The sequence below is a fragment of the Pezoporus wallicus genome, unplaced genomic scaffold, assembly GCF_028554395.1.
Source record: "Pezoporus wallicus isolate ANWC-B61680 ecotype Strahan unplaced genomic scaffold, APGP_CSIRO_Pwel_v1 contig_3017, whole genome shotgun sequence".
Taxonomy (NCBI): domain Eukaryota; kingdom Metazoa; phylum Chordata; class Aves; order Psittaciformes; family Psittacidae; genus Pezoporus; species Pezoporus wallicus.
The window spans coordinates 830,170-853,281 of record NW_026638957.1 but is presented as its reverse complement, the minus strand read 5'-3'; the positions used below and the strand labels follow the sequence as shown (position 1 = coordinate 853,281).

The following is a 23,112-nucleotide window of genomic DNA, read 5'->3' as shown; positions in this document are numbered from 1 at the left end:
CATTTGCATATCTAGAACTAAACCTTTCCTCTATTTTTTTTTGGAGAGATGCTGACTTTAACTACGCAGACATATTACACAACTCCTGATCTCAGTTAGTTTTCCAAGTGTATTAAATTTGTCTTTACATCATACAGTTTACTCTGTGCTAAGGTGGCAGATTTTATGTTGTGTCAGGTGGACATAAAAAGTAATCAAGACTTATATCCAGTGTAGAACATCTTCAGCTCATATGAAAGCCCATAGCCAAGAGTTGCATCCTAAGTAGGAGTCTTCCTTAATCACATGAAAGTCGGTCAGGCGCTAGTCACTGCTGTTCCTCTTAAAGGCAGCGAATTAAATGAGTTGTGAACAGCATTCCCCTCTCCTCCTTAATCTGCCTGCCCCTTCCACCTCAGTCCCTTACAAGCAATGAGTGAAAATACTGACAGGGCAATTTCACACCAAATGAACTCATTTTCTGCAACAATTTTGATGTCTCCCCTGCCTCCCCCAAACCCAAATTTGTATTTTAAATGTTTTGCAGATATTCATATGTATTTGGTTCCTTTTGTTATAAAAAGATTATTTAGAAAGTCTGTAACAAATTTCCTGTGGCAATACGAAGGGAAGGAGAAGTAGTTAATTAGTACTAGAATAAAAACCCCTCCTTCAAACATTGAACAATGAAGCACAGGACTAGGATGAAAACCTACAGTAGTGGGTGTCACCTTGAATACTGTTACTTAATCGTTATGTCTGCACAAGCACAAACACCTCTTTACAGGGAGATGCCAAGCATGTTACAATGCACTTTGAAGCCTGAGCGTGAACTCAAGACTCCATGTAGCTACAGCATTCTTGGAGAATCACGGAATCAGAATCACAGAATGGCTTGCGTTGGAAGGGACCTTAAAGATTATCTTCTTCCAACCCCCCTTGCCACGGGCAGGAATACCTTCTACTAGACCAGGTTGCTCAAAGACCAATCCAGCCTGGCTTTGAACACTTTCAGGGTTGGGGCATCCACAACTTCTCTGGGCAACCTGTTCCAGTATTTCACCACTCTCATAGAGAAGATATTTTCCTAATATCTAATCTGAATGCTGAAGCAAATGTAAACTCAAACAGAATTTCTTTCCCCACAGAATCAGTGTCAGAAAGAGTGTAAAAACCTGGATGAATCCTCAATTTTTCATATCTTGAAGTTATTTTTGGTGAAACACTGCAGCAGTGAAGACATACAACCTTAGCAGCAGAGATGGCTGTGGTTACAGAAATTTCCATTGTTTTAGGTAACTAGCCACACTGTTGGTCAGAATATATACACAAAAAACCCAAAACAAAACAAAACCAAAAAACTCCACTAAATTATAAACTATATAGTTTTATTTTCTCTTATAAATTCAGTGTTGTGCCATCTGAGGTTTGGTGGGGTGTTTTGGTGTTTTTGTTTTTCTTTTCAGCAAAACTTACAGCAACATGCAATAAAAAAGAAAAAAATATTGTTAATTTAACTTTCACTTATTTTTCTGGATTCTATTCCTTGAAATTTTATGTCACAAAATTTAACAAACTTTTAAAAAACTGTCTTTGGATGTGGAACTGAGAAATACATCTGTACTGCTTATCACCTCCAATAACTACAGTTATCCTGCTTAGGTAGTATCTCAAGGACAAACTATAATAGGTTAGGAGCAGGAAGTGTAAGCACTGAAGTATGTCCGTATCTGGCTGGAGTGTGTTTGTAACAAAGAAGATTCTGTAAGAATGCAAAGGTTGCTTGAAATCTTACAGTAATAGATTTTCTTATGAGCTATCTGTAATCACCTAAAACTGATCTTATTCCAGTTACATTGGGAGAAATCCTTTCTTACAGTTGATGAGAAGGCAGGTAGCAGCAGCATACTCTTTCAACATGCATCCATGCACAGGACAGTAAGCCGATTTTGCATCCTTATGCCAACATTAGACAAAAGCCTTCCCACAGAGAAGCCATTCTGCTATATTTTTATTTCATCATCCAGGAGCTAAAATTCCATGACAGTTTCTAATTCTGATGCTTCAGACCAAAATTAACCACTTATTATGGGGAAAAAAAAACCTTTGCATTCTGTCGTGGTTTAAACCCAGTCAGGTAACTTGTTCACTCACTCCCAGTGAGTGGTGCTGAGCTGACAACAATCGAGGTCCGTGTCCCCCCCCCCCACCGGGGCTCTCCCCTTCCCCGCTCCCGGAGGAACGGGGAGGAGGATCGAGAGAGTGCAACTCCTACGGGTTGAGACAAGAACAGTCCAGCAACAAATCACCACCGCTACTACCAGCTAAAACAATGATAAGGGAAAATAACAAGGGAAGAGAATACGATACCACCGGCCAAGAAAGCGAGTTCCACCCGGAAGCCCCTGTCCTTCCGGGTAACTCCCAGTTACCCCCCACCCCGGGCATGACGTGCTGTGGTATGGAATACCTCCCCGGCTAGCCCGGGTCAGGCGCCCCGTCTCTGCTTCCTCACAGCTTCCCCTCCTCCCTGGCAGAGCATGAGCCTCACAGAGTCCTTGGTCAGGGTAAACATCACTTAGCAACAACCGAAAACATCGGCTTCACCAACACTGTTCTCAAACTAGAAGTCAAAACACAGCACTGCACCAGTTAACACAAAGGAAAAACATGACTGCTACTGCTGAACCCAGGACACATTCTTACTTCCTAATGCCAGAATGATGGAAAAAACTTGATACTCAAAGTACAAAACTCCCTGTGGAATAATATGAGGTCCTAGTGACCTAATTTATCCCAGATAAAAGAACTCTGACCTCCACAGATCTGCACTAAGGTAAGGATTAATTTGATTTTATGAGTAAAATTGCCACAAATCTTAAATTTCAAAATGGAATGAAGCCAAGGCTAGTCAAAACCCACAGTTTCCCTTGGTTTAATGTCAAATCCTTAAGCTTCCTGTGGTTTTCATGAGAGGACACACATCAGCCTGAGATTAGAAAAAAGAAGATCCACATTTTTAGCCTTTGGTACTTTCCGCTGCATTTTATGCCTAGAAAAAAATTCATGTTATCCTAAGGTTACATTATGAACATTTTGTAAACGATCTACTGAGAATAACCAGAGTATATATTACAAAAATAAAAATAAATAATACTATGTCCCGGGTTCAGCAGTAGCGGTCATTTTTCTCCTTCTTGGTAGCTGGTGCAGTGCAGTGTTTTGACTTTCAGCTCGGGAACAGAGCTGATAACAATGATGTTTTGGTTTGGCCAAGGACTTTGTGAGCCTCATGCTCTGCCAGGGAGGAGGGGAAGCCAGGAGGAAACAGAGACAGGACACCTGACCCAAACTGACCAAAGAGGTATTCCATACCACAGCATGTCATGCCCAGGATGGAACTGAGGGTTATCCGAAAGGGCTAGGACTGCAGGGTTGGAGGAGGTATCAGTCGGTTCTTGGTTGGGCTGGGGGGGGGGGGGGGTATTGGTTGGCTGGTGGTGAGGTGATGTATTCTCTTCCCTTGTTATTTCCTTTATCATTGTTATTATTGGTGGTAGCAGTAGTGATCTGTGTTATACCTTAGTTACTAAACTGTTCTTATCTCAACCAGTGGGAGTTGCATTCTTTTCGATTCTCCTCTCCATCCCTCTGGGAGCAGGGGGAGAGCAAGAAGGGGGGGAATTGGGTGAACGAGTTGCCTGACTGGGTTTAAACCACGATATACTGTGTTGTTTTTAATACTGTACACATTTTTTCTATATTTCTTCCAAGTACCATTTGAAATTTCTTCTTGCATGGAAGAATGTTTCTTTTAAATAAGAGAGGAAAATGCATTTTTAAACTCTAATTTGTTCATAACCATTGTCATTGATCAAAGACAAAGCTAGTTTTTAAACCATGTTCTATAATAACAATAGGAACTATAATAACATATGCTGAATGCATAAGCAAAATGCCAACAACTAGAAGATTAAGGCTTTCTCTTGACTTCATGCAAAACATTTCACAGCTGGTATTTCAGCAGAAGCATGCTCAGTGCAAAACCTTGTTGCCAAGAAAAATGTTTCATTTTTACAGCTTTTTCTCTTTATCAGCGTTTGTTTTAGAGTACAGAAGGGTTTATGAAGAATATTTTGGTTTTAAGAGTATAGAAAAGAAACTGATCCCTTCTCAGACTTGCTCAATCTTTTTATCCCTTTAAATAAATTGCTTTCATTTTCTTTTCTAAAAGGAAAAGCACATTGGGTGCAAAAAGTCAAAGGACATCAAAATGTTCAACTTTTGTTGCTAATGGTCAAATTAATTGAATATCAGCGCAAGCTAGACTTGGAAATCAGCAGTCTTCCTTTCTCCTGTTCAATTCTTCCTCCCATCTATTCCTGTGATCATCTCTATTCCAAATCCATTACAGTGCTGTTGCTCTTTCCTTGTATCCTATTTGCCTATCAAAAGGAAAGAAGATTTATTCTTTGAATCTTTTCTGAGTTGAAACTTGCTGATGGCACTTGGAAAAGAACAGAAAAAATATGTACAGTGATGCTTCAAAGTGGGGAGTGAGGTGTATTTGAGAAAGCTTCCACCCAAATTAATCTTTAGCCAGTCTTCCGCCTAGTGGTTACAGTAACAAGAGCTGTAGCTTTCAGAGCACCAACTCTTGGCCCTGTTGGTGTTAGAACTTCATTACTTTCTACAGGGTCAATATTTCACCCTGAGTTTATGGCCAAATAGTACATAAACCAAAACAATATTTCCCTACATATGGAGATCTCTCAAGATTTCTGAGGTGTTTTGGTATAGAAAAAAAAATAAAAAATAGTGCTCTTCTACAGAATGCATCATATAGGTTATGTTATTCCTTGCAAGAAACATGAACGATTACGGTGTTTGCAAGTATTTGCAGGCTGTTGTCTGGTGATGACTCTTCTGCAAGCTAACTGGCACAGAAACTCTAGATGAGACATTACAGTAGTGGGAACTTGCTAGCTCTCCCTGATTCCCTTTGTGCTCCAAAAAGAATGATTTTCTAGATGAGGTAAGTCACAGTACCGTACTTTGGAGAGGGACATTCAGTCCTTCACTGCTGCAGTTTTGGTCAGCAGAGATTCTTTGGGCCACCCAAGAAATCTTTTAGGCATGAAAGGGCCAGAAATGACAGCTGTTACACCACAGTAGCTGTTACAGCACAGGCAATGCCACAAGCTTGCTCTTGTTGCCAGTGTCAGGTTTTAACTTTTTTTATTGCTTCTAGCTGCATCCAATGTCAGTGAGTCTCTTAGGCAACACGGTACCAGTGACATCTGAGAGACCAGCTTGGAGGCAGCTGTTTTAAAAAATTCAGCCTCTGGGAATTCCTATAGTTACATTCACAAATGGATCAACTTCATCATTTAGAAGATCCCAGATGCAGTGAGAGTTAATGTAATTGTAAAGAACAGCTACATGGATTAATATCTGAAGAACAAGAGAAATAGCCCATGGGAGTGAAAGAACTGCTACAAGAAGATTAAACTTGAACTAAATGCCAGAACAGAACAAAGGAGAAATATGTTCCAAACCCACGTTGTGATATATAAAACACTGATCAAGAATATACCTCTAAAAATGGTTTGAATTACTACCTGTGATAAATCAAGCTGGTCCTCGTGTTTATAAGCCACAGCTTGGTACAGCTTCCACAACAAGTACTAAATAAACCCTACAACTGTATTAGTTAACTATTATTATTGCAATATCTCTAAAATGTAGCCTACTCTCATTTTTATTACAATTCTAGATCAGGATAAGTGAAAAGTGCAGTCTTTTTATGATTTGCAGCACCCAGCCTTGTGGGAGATAAGCTACCACAGGCTCTGATCTTTAGATATACATTAATTTATTATAGTTAATAACTATACTGATGAAAATGGTGTTCACAAAGGTTTGAATATTAGCACTATTGTGCAGACAGAGGTCATACAGGGTTCTCCATAGACCCTTTCAGTGACTTTTAATCCATACTTAATCCCCTTACTTTTACAGGCCTACAGTTTTCACACATTGTTCTGCCAACATACATCAATCCTGGTCTATGAAGTGTCCCCTGTGATTCCTGTTCCACACCTTTCTTTAGCAGAAAAATGGATGTCATTCTTAATGGCATAGTGAAATCTGTAATGTACATAAACTACATCCAGGGGATCATATTGAAGCCATTAAAATGTTTTTCAGTATGGGTCCTAATGCAGAATTGGAGCACTAATCTCTAAAGTGCATATAGATGATTTACCACTTTAGCCCCCACTTTTAGCTGTGATTTTATTATTTGTTTGCTCTGTAACTTTCATCTATTTCCTAGACCCTTGAGCATTCAGAAAGTCTTGGCAACATAACTGCTTTCAAACATACTGTGTCTGGCTGACAGATCTGAAGTGTTCAGAATATACCTTCATTATCCAAACTGGAATTAATTGGTTCTTTGCAGCACAGATTATATTAATATGAAATAGGCTATTATACAGTAGGAATACAGCATTTAAAAACCCTGTGGAATGGACACAATGCTCACTAGCTCCATATTGATTTCTCTAAGCAGGAATTATGATCAAAAACTAATTTCAAGCTGAGTTAAGTTTCAGTAAGACTGAATAAAGCTTTCCATTAGTTCAACTACTACACACCAAAGAGTGAGATAGCATTCATAGAATGGCAAATTCTTCTGAATGATTTCTAAATCACTGAGATTCTCTTAAAAACAGCTGGTAGGATTTACTGATATGCATTCAAGAAAACCTCGAAGCTTGGTGCAGCACTTCAAAGTGATTATTTTGCTACTTAAAGCTGGGAACTTCGATTTTTATTACTTCTTGTTAGTGAAATAGGTGGAAAAATACAGATATTATGTGGCTTTCTTTGCATGTGTGTATTCTTTCTTCTGCATAAGAATTAAGAGATTTGAAATATTTGGAATATCTAAATTAAATATGCAATTAAAAAAGAAAAAAATAATTTTTCTTACTGTTGAAGTCTGGCAATTAATTCAATGACTTCACTATATCCTTAAAGGATTCTGAGTGTGAAGAACAAACACCTCTGGAGACAGGTTTTGAAACATGGCATAAATCATGGTCTCTTGAAATAGTGGATATAAACTGTTCTGATGGTTCACTGAAAAATGTTTCAGTGGCCATTTGGTTTAAGAAATGCTATTTTCCTCCTTTTCTATTTGTCTTGGATAGAACATGTAAGGACTGGGAAATTGATTAGTGGTTTAGGAGAACCTGCAAGAAGAAATCAAAGAGGAGAGAAAGGTTTCTCTCAATCATCACATGCAATTTCTCTCAATCACCACAAGAGCCATGATACAATACATTTGTCTTTGACATTTTTGCATCAAATATTTCCAGCATTTGCAATAGCATGATCTTATTGTCAATAAATATCAGTATATATAAAGTACAGTCTGTGGTCATGGGAACAAAACCCTGTAATGGCTAGACAGAGTTGATCTTGATACAGAAATGTTCAGGGTAAAATCTGCAATTATGTGATAGTAATCATACCACAAAAAAGGTACTGTAAAATATAAAAATGTAAAATATCTCCTCAATGAATTTCTCCTTTGGACAAAATTTATTTATTCTTCTGAGGTAAAGATAGCATAGCAAGACTTTTGATTTTTGCTGTAAACAAATCTGCTCCTAGTCAGAACATGTTAGTCTTTCATCAATAGCTCTCTTTCAGTCTTTGGATGAATTAATGTATCTACAGAAAGATAAGTAGATTTTATTTATCTAGATCCTACATGTGCAAATTATTATACTCTTAATTATGCTTAAAACTTCATTATTTTTTACAGCTTCCCCAGAAGGGAAGGTGGAGAGGGAGGTGCTGAGCTTTTCACCCTGGGATCCAATGATAGAACACATGGGAATGGTTCAAAGCTGCTGGGAGGTTTAGACTGGACATTAGGAATAATTTATTTACTGTGGGTGTGGTCAAACACTGGAACACGCTTCCTAGAGTGGTGGTCAATGCCCCAAGCCTGTCAGTTTTTAAAAGAGATTCAGACGATGCCCTTAACAGCAGTCTTTAACATTTAGTGAGCCCTGAATTCATCAGGAAGTTGGACTACATGATCAGTGTAGGTCCCTTTCAACAGAAATATTCTGTTCTATTCCATTCCATTCCACTCTGTAGGTCTGTTGGTGATGTTCTTAATATATCCATATTTTTTAATGTATTAAAAATATCATTATATGAATGTAATTGTTTATGTGTATTACTAACAGACTCACTCTAGCTCATTTAACTCATAAAAGATAAAGACTTAAGAAGCAGCAGAAAGTAAGATTCTTTATATTGCCTGTCAGAAAACTCATTCTTCCCTAGGGACATAAGATGTGCCTTTAGATGGAGAATGGCCTTTTCTGGTGGAATGAATAAAAGCTGGTTAAGAGAAAAAAGTGTTTAAAAAAACCAACCCCAAACCATCCCAAATAAAAAAAAAATATCCAAAGTAAACCCCACCCCCAAAACCCTCAAACCCTAGGAAACAGCAAATAACAGTTTATAAAATCCTTAGTGAGATGGGGGAAAGCTATTGGGCAAGTTAATTGTGAAGCTGCTATCACAGCTCTTTGTGCTATTTCAAGTCTACTGTCTGTACAATCGCTGCTATTGAGCTGATCAATGGAAAAGTGAAAACAGGCCAGAAGGGACCACTGTAGAATCTAATCTGATTGCCTCTGCACGTGGTATACAATTTTATGTTGATATTCCTTGACACAGACTCTTGTGCACTGTTTACTGAACTGAGAGGAAAGTAAGGTGACTCTGAGGACCTGGAAATTTTGGGAGGCACTGAAATTAATAAATTTACGATAGTAATTAGAAGTTGCTTCTAGGCACAAAAGGACTAAAGGTCTGAAATATCTTCCAATAGAAAAGAATAGTGAGAACAAACCCCTCTCCTGAGCCATCTGTAGTCAGTGTAATGTGACATTATGAATTACATGCATAAGGCACTATGAAATAATTGCCTGCTTTTATGAGAATTGGATTTACTGACCTTGGAGGTTCTTGTGAGTCTTATATTCCATGTCTGTCTTTTTGATGACAACAGTGGTAAGGGTTCTGATGCCTTCTGTCCTTCTCTGAGACTGAAACTCAATTTATCTTCATTACACAATCATCTAACCCTATCGCTTGATCTATTTTTTTTTACTTCACTCTAGACTGAGTTTTCATGTGTTCATCTCTTTTTATTGTTTTTATTTGTGCTTTAGCAAAGGTTTTCTAATAAATTCCATGTTTATCACATAAGATTTTTATGGTTTTAAACTCAAAGTAGAATTTTAGTTTAATAATATTTGAGTCAAACTTCTAAACTCACACAGACCAAGTAGATTCAGAATCATACATAAGAGATTTCTTCATTCCTATTTTAACACAAGGTATTATGACAACAGGTGAGCACTTGGCAAAACTAGAAACTTTATTATACAGCTATGTGCATTTTAATGAAGTCTGAAACACAAAACTAATATGATACGATGGAAGGGTTTTATATAGTAACTGCTGTGTCATATTGGTAGCACAGTAGCAGCTAAGTAAATATAGATGCTTAATGGAGTATACTGCTAGAGCATTGTATATCAAATTAATGGCCCTATTTATAACTTGCATTAGATTTTCCATTGTCTTCTGTTAAGACCAGAGGCTACTTTTTTTAAACTGATATGGAGTGTTCCTTTTTTTTACCTTCTTCTCTCAGTCCCAAGATTAAGCACCACATTCTGAGCTGTCATAAATCATTATCACCTTTCTGAAGGCAATGAAGCAATTCCAATTTACGCTAACTTAAGATTTGTCCAAACAAAACGAAGAATTCGATCCCTAAAGGGAAGTAGGTACATAACTTCTCTGACTACAGTGGTAGATGGGAGTATGAGAACATTTTAGGATTTAAGCAGAGGTAGCTTATTTGTACAACTAAGTTCTCTAATTAGTGGTGAAAACTTATTTCCATATATTAGGGAAAGCTGTCCTTGTAGGATCATACACAAATTCCTAGGCTATAAAAGATAGTATGCTTGCAATTATAAATGAGTCACTTTCCAATATTAACAGTAAAAAGAAAAAAAAAAAATCCTGAGTTTTAAACTCCAGAAAATTGTCTATGCGCAGTATTCACATTGTGTATGCACTTAAAAAGCCATGCCTAGCAGCAGCACAATTTAATAATTCATTATATGGTACTATTACAGTACTATTTTCTCCCATTTGAAAGAAGCTAGGTAGCAGCATTTGAAATTCCATGTGATATAAATGATCAAGAATATTTCATATGTAACAAAAAAGCACACAGATAGTTCTGGACTCTTACTTGACTTCATACAATTTCTCCCTTCACATAACAAATTTACTGAATAATCAAAATGGGTTTATAGTCTCTTAATGACGGCATGAAATCCCAGGGTCATTTATCCACAATCAAACAATGTGACCTTTACACAAACTTGAAGTCACAATGACTGCAGATCAGCTTATGGCGTCATTGTACATAGTAGCAGATGTTTGTAATTGTACTTGTTTCACCACCTCTCTAATGACGTGCAATTGTCTTGAGGGAGAAGCAAAAAGCCAACTTAATTTGAGGATTGAAAAAGTGTTTGTTTGAACAAATTAAGAGAAGATAGACAAATCAGACAGCAGGAGATCTCTAAATAAGGCAAACCTCTAAGGATGAATTAGTTTAACTATATATTTTGTTAAGCTTGCAAAAAAATATAGCTGCCAATAGTGCATAATGCTATGAATTAATGTATCTATCCACGTTTTGGCTTTTTCACCTCAATCGATATTAACTTAATATTAAGTCAACATAAATCTAGCTGCTATTCTCAAATGTGTTTCATAGCCACTTCTCTGCAATAAAGGATGCTTTCGTTTTATGCTTCACATAGCACAAAGGGACACATTAGCATCACATCTTCCTCATTTCACTTCACCTCCCAGCATTGTTACCATTGTGATGGCTTTTTATCCTATTTTCAGTGATACACAGCCTATAATTTTGCACATGGACCACAGGCAATGGAAAACGCATCAAGTTAAAAGCAATTTTGACACTGACTTTTAAGAAAGGAAAAGAAAGTGAGAAGGGAGAAGTTAAAAGAAAACCTTTAAAGAATTCCATTAGCATTTTTTAATTCTAAGATTACAGAAAGGTTGTTTCATAAAAAAATATAAAAATATTGGTATATAGGGTAGCAAAATATCTCTTTATAGAGTTACATTCTGATATAATTTAAATTCAATGCTTTTAAAATCGCATTTCATTTTTCCCCCTTGCTGGTACCTTTTCTCCAATAGTCTCTGTTAGCATATTAGGGTTGATTGAGAACCAGATTCATAACTGTATGTAACCTCCTATTTTGATTTCTTACCAAGCTGAATTTTGAAAATGGGCAATCTATTTTTCTGAGCCTTGCAAATCGAACAGCCCTCTCTACATCTTTTTGACTGTACAGTATAATCTTGCAAGGCAGCAAATGTCATAAATTCCACATAGCTGCATTTCACCTATGAGGGTTTCTGAGGACTGGGAATTCCATGTGAAACTTTCCTGTACTCAGAAATATTTTCTCCTGCAATTTCTTTCGAATTTAGGAATTAGCTGGCAACTTTTTTTCTTTTCTTTTTTTTTTAAATATCAAAAGTTAAACAAATGTTTGAGAGAGAGCTGTGGAGAAGCTTTTTAAACCCAAAAACTGCTGACAGACTCTCTAAGATTGTTCCTCAAATATTAAATGGCCTTCTATCAAACGGTTTACATATCTCCTTCCCACCTCTTACTCCTACAAATATATGTATCTAAAGTTCATGTGCACACACACACATGCACTCAGACACAAATCTATAGTTTCAGTTAACATTCTCCAAGGCTTTTTTACATTCTGTGTTGATATTTATATAAGAGAGAAAAAGTTATGAAACAGAAGACTAGAAAGGCTCCAGACACTGAATTAGTGTCAGCCTAGCACGTGAAAGCTATGACTCCTTAAGCACATCTCCTCTGTTGCACCTACACCTTTTCACAATGACTAAATCACTCTTTCAAATACATTTTTATACTCAGTATCTTTAATACATGAGTAAAAATACAACAAATAAGAATAATTTAATGTACCTTCTGCAAGAATAAGAAGTCATCAAGGACATCAGCTCCTTTTTACAGTGGCAAAACAGACTCCTTCTTCCAGTAACGCATAATTCAATCCACTGATAAAAGTGATCCAATGCATTTGATTTTATACCTGTGCCAGGCTTGGACCGATCATTTATAAAGCAAGCCTATAGTTGTTAAAAAGGACATTGAATTCTTATTTGTCTTTAAGCCATTTGAGTGTTTGAGCGTTGTAGTGAGTTCACAAATAGTCCAGCATTTCCACACAGTGAGCCTACCTGCATTAAGGCACAAACCTAGTACAGCGCATAAATATGACTTTGATTTTGACCACATCAGTTGACTCTTTGAATGCATCTTCAACAGGTCTGGTTATAGAATAAGATTTTTCCTGAAGTTTGCACCTCTAATTTCCATTGAACTACCTGAGCTATAAACAAATAACAATAAGCAGAGAATGTCCAACAGCTGCATGCAGTGCTGTTGTTCTTGAGAGGTATTTTAACTTTCTTCAAATGTAAGGGCAACATATCACTCAAAGTCCATATTTTCATCTAATCTCAGCACTTTAGACTTGTGGATGCTGGTATGCCAGAAAAAAAAATTCCTCTTTTGGCTCAAGGTGCTCATCAGACATCTGGAACTACTTCCCTCGTCTCATCCATTATATAAATGAGATGTGCCATTCGTTATGTTTCATCTACTGATACTAATACATTAATGTGGAAGTTACAGTTTGAGCCCCTGAGAAGGAATTGGCTTCACATCACTCACTGGCTTGAGATCATATCCCATTACTCTTAATGGCTTTGTGGCATTTAAGGTCACTTGACCTTTAATACAACAGATTTCTGTGATGTCAGTAAAATGGTAGTTGCCCCTCCTGATTTCCTTATCTTTCTTCTTTTCTTCCCAATAAATTATAGGATTTCAGACCACTGCATACATCATTTGTTCTATAAAACTAATTTCTTAATTTATCTTTTGCTTTAATTCATAGAATCATAGAATAGTTAGGGTTGGAAGGGGCCTTGAGATCTTCATGCCTTTTTACTGTTTGAGAATAAAATAGTTGGAAACTTCTTACTCTATCCTAATGTATGAGGAAAGCAAGATTTAAAATGCCAGGGAATTTGTTAACAGAATTAGCAAGATTTAGATAGGAGCGGAAAAAAAAGTTCTGTTCAGTATTTCAACTGTCTTTGATATCTGATATATGAGACAAAATCAGCCTGGTAATATCATATCTGTGTAAACAGTCCTTAGTCACTCAAGTGAGTAAGCTGAAATCAATGTGTAAATGAGCATTATGGCTCTGTCCTTGAAAATCATAGCTTGAAAGTGCTGCAAATTTAGTCACTTTTATAACTATGAACTACCTTGCAGGATTAGCCCTGTCAGCACAGGACAGCAGACTTTGCTGAAAAAAGTAGGTATATTCCAATCCAGTACCATTTAACTTTTTTAAAGAAGACTTGCTACATGTTAAGGATTTAATATGCTTGCTCACTATTCCAAATCGTCTACAGTATAAAAGAGGAAAGAAAAATATGGAGGGCAATTAAAAACTGTCATTTAACATGGATAATTTAAACATTATTTTCCCATATTAAAAAAGTGCTTGCCAAATTCCAAATGGAAACGAACTTTAAATGCAATATAAGCTTTCAGTGAGCTTTATGCAGAGAACTATCTAGAAAATTAACCAAATTGTTTTTTTAAGTTATGAAAATGTATTGCAATCAGTCAAGAAAAGTAAAACATGCAGTTGTATTGAGCAAGGCAAACATGCATGCTACTAATAAACAATTTCAAAACTGCAATTTTTTTCTTATTCTAGTAACCCTTGGGTACCTAAGCAATCCCAGGCTCTTGAGAACGACTAATTAAATGAGAGGGGACAACAAGATGGGATTCCAATAACTATTTCTTTGAAGATAATATGCTTGATAAAATATCTCAGTTCATCATTTTATCATCAGGCACATTTAATAAAAATATATAATTTTCAAAATAAAGGCACTAGCTGCATCTAAATTTGTCCATGCTAAGGTTAGTTCATCAGATAGTAAATGATCACATGTAATAATGTTTGGGGATTAGAAGAGGTATAAATATTATTTTCCTCCTTTGGGTTATTACATTTTCTTGTTATGTATCTGTATTTCCCATCTTGAAACAAACTGTGATGTTTTGCCTCAAAGTAAAATGGAGACAAAAATTTATTAACAGACATTTATTTGCATTTTTAGTTTACCACACAAAATGAGAATGATAGAAATAAATTCTGCAAGAAATTATCTCCTTTCACATCCTGGAACAAAATCTCCTCACTGATATAAACAACTGTAAACAGATTCGGAAAAACTCCAGGAACAAACTTGCCAAAAAGTTTTCAAGTTGACAAGCAGGTATTCTTTATTGCGGCACCAGGAGACACAGGGGATAGCTCCTCCCAACGTGTATCCCTGTATTGCTACACAAGCTGTCCTTATATAGTCACTGGGCATACATATATAGTCATGAGGCTATGCATGAATTACATCATTTTCTAGAAAGATTCCCGCATTAATACAAAAATGTGATGGTGGTCTTTGAGGGTCGTTTACTTCTTTCAACAATCTTCATAACTTCTGTCAGTCTTTGAAGCACCAGCTTAATTAACATTACAGACATAGCAATCATCCTGTCCTTCTACTTATCAGTTTAATTGCGCCCATAGAATCATAGAACAGTTAGGGTTGGAAAGGACCTTAAGATCATCTAGTTCCAAGCCCCCTGCCATGGGCAGGGACACCTCACACTAAACCATGTCACCCAAGGCTCTGTCCAACCTGGCCTTGAACACCACCAGGGATGGAGCATTCACAGCTTCCCTGGGCAACCCATTCCAGTGCCTTACCATCCTCACAGTAAAGAACTTCTTCCTTATATCCAATCTAAACTTACCCTGTTTAAGTCTGAACCCATTATCCTATCACTACAGTCCCTAATGAAGAGTCCATCCCCACCACCCCTGTAGCCTGCATTCAGATACTGGAAGGCTGTTAAGAGGTCTCCACGCAGGCTTCTCTTCTCCAGGCTCAACAGCCCCAAATTCCTCAGTCTGTCTTCATACAGGAGGTGCTCCTGTCCCCTGATCATCCTCGTGGCCCTCCTCTCGACTTGTTCCAACAGTTCCATGTCCTTTTTAGGTTGAGGACACCAGAACTACACACAATACTCCAAGTGAGGTCTCATGAGAGTAGAGGGGCAGGATCACCTCATTTGACCTGCTTCGACCTTGACATCTGCTAGTCCCAGATACTTCCCATCCCCAGGTCCTGTTTTTCTTTTGTACTAAGGTCATAAGGACCTAACCCTATATCAACTACAAGTGTTTACCTTCACGCACCTCAGTTACCTTACATTACAAAGCCAGCAAACTTAACATTACTTAGAACTGTATTTACAAAGGTTTATATTCCATTTTGTGCTTTTGTGCCTCCTTGTCTGAAAGCAAGCCACACAATGAGATTATTCTTTAGGACTAGCTCCCTTCTGCCCTATAGTTAATTTAAGGATGCTGGCATTTTTTGTTTATTCAGCACACCCATATTTCTTTATACCAATCTTCCCTTCAACAGGGAGAGAGAGACTAGCAAACATACTTGTTCTTGTTTGGTAAAGAAGGGTTTTCTTGAATTTTAGCTCTGCTACTCTTTATCTGCTTTTTCACAGTATCGCTGCACATTGTTATTTTCATGCTTTCTGAATTCAGTCACAAGGGTGGCATTTAGCTTCATGGCTAAAGTATCAAATTCAGTATTGTTCTTTACTCAGCATATGCTATTTAGAGTTTGTTTGTGTGGCAGTATATGATATGCACTTGCTACCTGCAGCAATATCTGGTTACAAACACAGTTCTCCTCCCACAGAGTGCTGGAGACTTTTGAGCAAACTATAACACTGGCATCAAATAAGCTTGTAAAATTTAAAACAGAATTTGTTTCAGAGTTTTGCAAGGGAAAAATGATGCTGGTTTTATTGCTGTTGTTTGTGATGTTATTCACTGATGCTAAATGTCATGTATGAAAAGCCACTGGTACAAATTATCAGTTTAATTAGAATTGCAAAGATATCTTGTAATTATGCTCTTATTATAGTCAGCTGCAAAAATCTGCTACAGATCCAAATGAAATAAGAAATAAAGTAAAAACAAACTATTTTAAATAGATTCTTTGCAGATTTCATATTAAACTTAAAATATATTGATTAATTCTTGACTGGAACATTTTATAGAACAACACATGCATAAAATCAGAAGATTACCAAATACCACTGCACAACTGGAAAGAAGCAGGCTAGTAACACATTAGTTTCAAAGCATGCTAATTTGCTCAGAACTAAGCTAATAGCTTTGAATTTCTGCAGCAAGTGCAGTTTGCAAAGTCAGATTAATCTCATTGGGTTCAAGACTGTATTGTACTTGTTAACAAAGACAAACATTTATTAATTCAGATTCAGCTTTTAAGTTAGGTATAAGAGCCAGATATTTGAGAGCTTGGACATTATTTCAGCTGTGCAAAAGGAATCAGCTTTTCCATTCTGCAATATACTGTGAATAGATTGCACCTGTGCCAGTAACCATAGTGGGTACAGGAAATAAAAGCACCATTTTGTACATCCCAGCTGTGTACCCAGTTTTCTACCTGCTTGCTGTGCAGGATGGGCTGTTTTGGTCTGTATTAGAAGTAGAGAATCAAGTATCAGCATCCTTTGAATCTTGAGCATTCTCCATGCCAAAATGTGGGTTTGTCTCCAAACCCTGGATAGTGGGCTGAGAGTAATGCTTGAAAGTGACCTAGACAGTCAGAAGCAGGCTGCGTTGGTTCTTCAGGTAAGTAAGTGAATCATTTTTTAGTATTTCTGTATATTTATTTGTTCTGTCAGGTTATAAACAATATCCAGCAATAAGACATAGAGGAGGCATTACAGTATCTGTATTTCTGAAATCATGGTATGATTTTAGTTATCCGTGTTAATAGATTTGAATGAAAATTCACATTTTTTTCAACACCAGTTACAGATAAGAAGGGTTTTGTCTATTTTGAAGGATTAATGAAAAACAATTTTATAGCAGGAAAATTAAAACTCTTGTAAATTTTAAAAGAGTCTTTAAATTTTGTAAAGAATCCAGCTTTTTTTTCTATATGCATGATGATGGTAGAAATATTCAATTTAAAAACAAAATGAAAAAAAGAAAGAGTGCAAGTATGAATATGAAGATCTCTGAAAAGTTATTCTGAATTGCTGATTGTATATAAAGACAGACTAGATAAGGAAAGAGGTCTGTGAATCAAACAAATACTGAAGAAGGTCCTAACCTCTGCCTGCAAGCTGAGAATCAATGAAACTGGGCTGTGTGTCTACACAGCAGCTTATGGTCAGATTTTGAAAAACCACCAGAGAGTATGTACTGGACTTAAGAAAACACTCTGAAATCATACTGATGTCTTTCTGGATGGATGGGGCAAAGCAGGTTTTACATTTTCACAGCTATCTGTCTGCTCAGAACAGTGCTATGCTTAAACCATGGTAAAAGGGTCTCTACTTTCTGAAAACATGTGTCTCTAACTTGGTTTTGGCTCTCATCTTGGTTTTCTAACTAAAGTACAGATTTCTAATGAGGTTGACATATGTTGTAATTGGTGCAATTTCTACTAATAAGAATTGCTAAATTTGTCTGGTCTTCTTCCAGAAACCAATTTTTAAAGAAACTTCTGACGAAACAACTCATGGTTCATGGAGCAGAACCTCTGTAGAGAGAAGGACAGGGTTGGCTTCTCTTTCCAGAGAAAACAGTCTTTCAAAGTCATTTGTTAAGGAATCATCTGGGAGATGTCTCTTACTGCAAAAACACAGGTGTTGGGTCTGAAAATTAATTCTGTGGCTTTGTTTGTTATCTTCTGGAATGAAATTAAGCTAGTGCCCTGAAGACAGCTCTCTGTAAAAAATAGTCTGTTTTCTTATTTGCTGGTATGTTCTTCCCTCATCAACATCCACACAGTGTGAAAATTAAGCATGTCCTCTTGCTTCAGTAATGCTGAAATTCGCTGATGTTCCTGCTTTTATGGAGTTGCAGGTGAAGATCCGGGTGTCTAGAAATCTCTGGCAGACATACCAGTCCCTCTTCACCTTTTGCTCAAACAAAGCAATGTATACAATATAAAGGCAATTTCAAATGTCTGCATTGTGTTAATCAACATCAGTACACATCCCAGCAGCTTAAGCAAATAGTTTTTTCAGTACATGACTCATTGTTGCAGGTGAGCAGTGCCTGAGAACGTAGTGTCAGAACTGCCCCGAGACAGATAGCTGCAGAGAATGCCCCTACTTTGAAAATAACTCATTCTCATTCTCCTTCTTTGCAAACAGTATTAAACTGAATCTTATTAGCAGCATAAAATCCAGACAGGGAATTTTAAGCTGCTGACATTGTGGCATTGAATATACAGAGATCAGCAGCAAGATGCCAGCAGCAAGATGCCAGCAGCAATCTGAAGCAACCTTCACTAGTACTGCCCCCTCCTCCCCATCTAATAACTTCAGATCATCATCAGATGTGCAACCTCCCAAGGTTATTGAATAACAATCCTATTTCTACTAATAGTAGGTACTTCTAGTTCTCTTATAATTAGTCACCATGGAGTTTCTATAAAGGTTACTGGGTTCAAAGTTACTGCTGTGATTTGTTTTAAGGAGGAAGGAAAACACACACATACACACACACACACATAAAGAAGCAGAAATTATCCTTCTACCACTCATTAGCAATAGTCACAGTTACCTCCAGCATTTTCTGTCTACACTGAGGGCCTTTTATGCTCTGCATCCTCTGAGTGATTGTGCTGGGAGAGGCTGGGACCTGAACATCTGCAGCTCCCCTAAAGCCAGTTAAGTCAGTTCACTCTGTATGATCTGCAATGGCCACCTAACTTAAACACAACAGATATTCCTGGGTCTAGTGGGGAAAACATTAAATATTTCCTCCAGCAGACAATGTGACAGTGCTACCTGCTGCGGGTGTGCAAGCCTGTTCTCTCAATGCTGTAAACTGCAAATAGCTGGTGAGAGCAGAGGTCCTCCTTAACCAGTGGTGATATTTCTCATTTACTTGATTTTAAATAAAAGTTTCACAACTTTGCCTGGTGATTCAACAATGGTGGGGTCAGCAAGCTGGCATGACATCTGATTGATGCCATCTGATTTTAGACTTCTCCCTAAAGGTCAAAGGCATGAAGCGTGAATAGATAAACAGGCTCATCAATGATATCTTTTATTTTCCGGGCTGATGATCAATAATTCAGATTGCTAGCACACTGTGGGGTGTGGCTAAAAAAGACAGGTTTTAATACCCGTAAAGACAGCTGTACCTGCAATATGGGAAGCTTAAATTTTAGTTTAAATATTTTTGAGGATGAATACTGAAATGACAGATTCCATAGTGATTTACTGAACAGTGAGCACTGAAAACCATAGCCAAAGCCACACAGACCAGGTTTGGGTCACACTGGTCTATTCTGTCACTGCTGAAGAAAAGCAGAGCTCCGTTCTGGCACTCTATAGAAATCTGACAAAAAATGTTCTGGCTGGGGGAATATATGCAGTGCTGCAATAATAAGCGCTCTGCAGTCTCAGGGATGTGTGCTTTCTTTGAATGCTCAGATCCATGTAAACATACCAGCATCCGTCTGCCACTGCCTTCACATTCACCAATGACTGCCTCACTTGCATTTTAATACAGAGATCCTCTGCAGAATTTGCATAGGAAGCACATAGAGTTCAATTAATCTCTCTTTTGGTCCTTCCAAAGTCTCAGAGAGAACCAGAAAGTAAAATTTATGGCTGAACATCTCTTTTTTCCAAAGTCAGTGTTTTCAACAGAGAGAACTCCAAAGTCTCAGAGAGAACCAGAAGGTAAAATTTATGGCTGAACATCAGGAAACACACAAGGTCTTTTTTCTAATCAGGTAAGGCTCAGTGTTTTCAACATTTTCTGTTTGCCATGTGGATAAACATGAAGTTATCCAAGCACTAACAATGCATAGCTCTGGAATAATGTCATTTGTTTTCTAAAACAACCTTAAACAACCACATGTTTTCCCTGTAGATAAGTCAAGTTTCTTTTTCCTATAGTATTTCATTACTAACGAGACAATTTCTTCCCTAAACAGTAAAAATTAAACTGTTAGTATGCACTGTAAAATTCTCATCTCACTTTTGCTAAGCTAAACAAGCATATTTACAATTCTCAAATGGAAAGCTTAATAAATCCACTCTCAGCAACCTATATATTTCTGTCATTTCAGACACAAACTTCTTTTCTCATTGCCTAAATCTACATTTTTGTTTCAAAGGCTGCTATTTTGTATTCAGTTCCAGTATGCTCATCTATTATTTCCCCTATCGCATTGTTATCAGATGTTCTGCAGGTTGACGGTTATTGTCCTGTGCCAAGAAAAAATGAAGTCAGCACAGTTACATATGCTTTTTCCGTGGCTAGCATGCGTGATATCATCCTAATCGGTGTATCATTCAACGGTCTTCTTACCTCATTTCCAGTCTAGATTTAAGATAGTTTTAAAACACAAAATTGTTGTGTTTGATATTCTGTTCTTTAGCTCAGAAATAATTCTAAAAGTTGCATATTGCTGAGGCTACTTGTGATTCATCAAACCAATGTTCATGCTACCAGCAAATGACCTGGGTCCTATGAATGGAAATAAAAAGTAGAAAGAAGACATCTTGATTTTAAGTGATACTGGAAAGATAAAATTTGTGAATAAAACTTGAGGGAAACTTGCTATTAGTATGCATTATTGCTTTAGTATTCAGAAACATTTTCATTTTGTATTTCATCATCTTAGACAACGTTTCTGGATTTCTTCATCTTTCTTTAATTCCTTTTATTTTTTGTCACTGGGTGAATTTTTTTTTTTTTTCTCTGACATGACAATGCAGTGTTCTGACATGCTAATATATGTCTACAGTTCCTCTGCAGGAAGAAATAACAGATTTGTGCATGTTCAGGTATGCATGATTATTTTACTAATTTTAAATACATAATTTAGGCCAGAAATGTTACTTAATTTAGCTCTATATGTCTATTTTGTATTTCTATATTAATTTTGTGTGTATATATACGCAGACTGTGATCTTTGAACAATACTATTTTGGGATTCATGGTGTTTATTGCTATGTATGTGATTAGAAACTTGATGTTTTTTGTTTTTTTTTTTTTTTTTTTTTTTAATTAAATTGTATGCTACATACTGTCTGGAAGCTAAAAGGCATTATGGAAACATTTAGTAATTTGAATACCAAAATAGACTTATTTATTGTCAGTAATAAAAGTTAGAAGATGATTTTTCAACAAAGACTGTGTTTACTCAAAACCAAAAAAAAAAAAAAAAAACAACAAAAAATAAACATTCAAAAGCTTTCACTAAAACAAGACTTTTTTTTTTTTTTTTAGAAACAAAATTACTGGTATTAAGAAGAATATGTATCAGCTCTGCTATATTTTCTGTGCATACTATCAGAGAAGGCAAAATATCTGGGAGTATTATTTCTGCTCATTCTCCTACAGAGAAATGACTAAGTTTTTTTCATTCAAAAAACTATTTAGATTTTGAAAAATCTTGGAATGAAGATGGTAAAAAAGTAGCAAGGGGAGTAGAGAAATTAGAAGTTTTAATCTTCAATTCAAAGCAGCTCCGGTCTGAAATTCTTAACCTATTAGTTGTAATTTTAGATAAACTGTAAAGACTAAACATTTCAGAATTATCAGTTTATTTCATTTTATTGACCAAGTAATTTGATAGCTTACTTTTTCCTTAGTATTTTTGTTTGTCTTTGATTTCATTGTGTAATTCAATATGAAAGGACATGAATAGCATTAGAAACGTGGAGTATACTTCTCATTCTGCTCTAAAATTAAATTTCACTTTTGCATGTATATAACCTGAGTAGAAACCTACCTCTGCTAAACATCTTTCCTTCAACAGTGCAAGTACTTCTCTACTATTCTGTCCAAAATAGTAATTAATTAGGCATACATCTAAAGAACAGTTTAATAAACACGCAGAAGCGTGGATGTCCTTATATATTAGGAATCATATCCCACATTTAATAGAATTAGAGCGACAGTATATGTTACCACATGATTACTTGCTAATGTTACCATTACTCTTAAGGTATAAATAAATATGCATCATAGTGGAATGATGGAAGCTGCACCTACTGAATTTAAACTTATCACTGTTTATAACTTTCATAACTGAGTATGTCAGCCAAAATTAGTTTGAATATGTGAATCCTGTCTTTGTTAAAAATCCTTATTAAATAGTTTTTGAAAACACCCCAGAATTTTGTTGTTTTGTTGTTGTGATTTCTTTTAATAATAGTTTTCTCTGATAAATAGCCATGGGAAATTAACATTTTCTAGCCTGAATGGCAATAGCATAATTTTTATTTGTGGATAAAGAACACTAAAGGAAGAACTAAAAAAAGGAGGAAGCTGCAAAAAGTGTCTACTGGACAAGCATGGGAAAGGTTTGGGTTTTTTTTTTGGTTTACTTTTTCTGTGAATTAAAATAAGAATTTAATTTTGAAAATCACAAACTATTTCCTATAAATTAACAGAATACTGCTGTTAACACACTGTTTTTTAAGAATTTTTAAATTCTGAAATTTAAATTAGAATCATAGAATAGTTAGGGCTGGAAAAGACCTTAAGATCACCTAGTTCCAAGCCCCCTGCCATGGGCAGGGACACCTCCCACTAAACCATGTCATTCAAAGCACTGTCCAACCTGGCCTTGAGCACCGCCAGGGGTGGAACATTCACAGCTTCCTTGGGCAACCCATTCCAGTGCCTCACCACCCTTACAGTAAATTCTTAAACTAAGTTCAAATAAAGT

At 36.5% G+C, this 23,112-nt stretch overlaps 1 long non-coding RNA gene across 1 annotated transcript in view; it reads left to right on the top strand.

The window, feature by feature from the left end:
• The first annotated feature begins 3,312 nt into the window (after positions 1-3,312).
• Positions 3,313-23,112, top strand: part of LOC130601381 (uncharacterized) — a 32,971-nt gene continuing 13,171 nt past the window's right edge. Inside the window, exon 1 of the long non-coding RNA XR_008972654.1 lies at positions 3,313-3,343. This is a non-coding gene — a long non-coding RNA (uncharacterized LOC130601381). The remainder of the gene's footprint in view (positions 3,344-23,112) is intronic.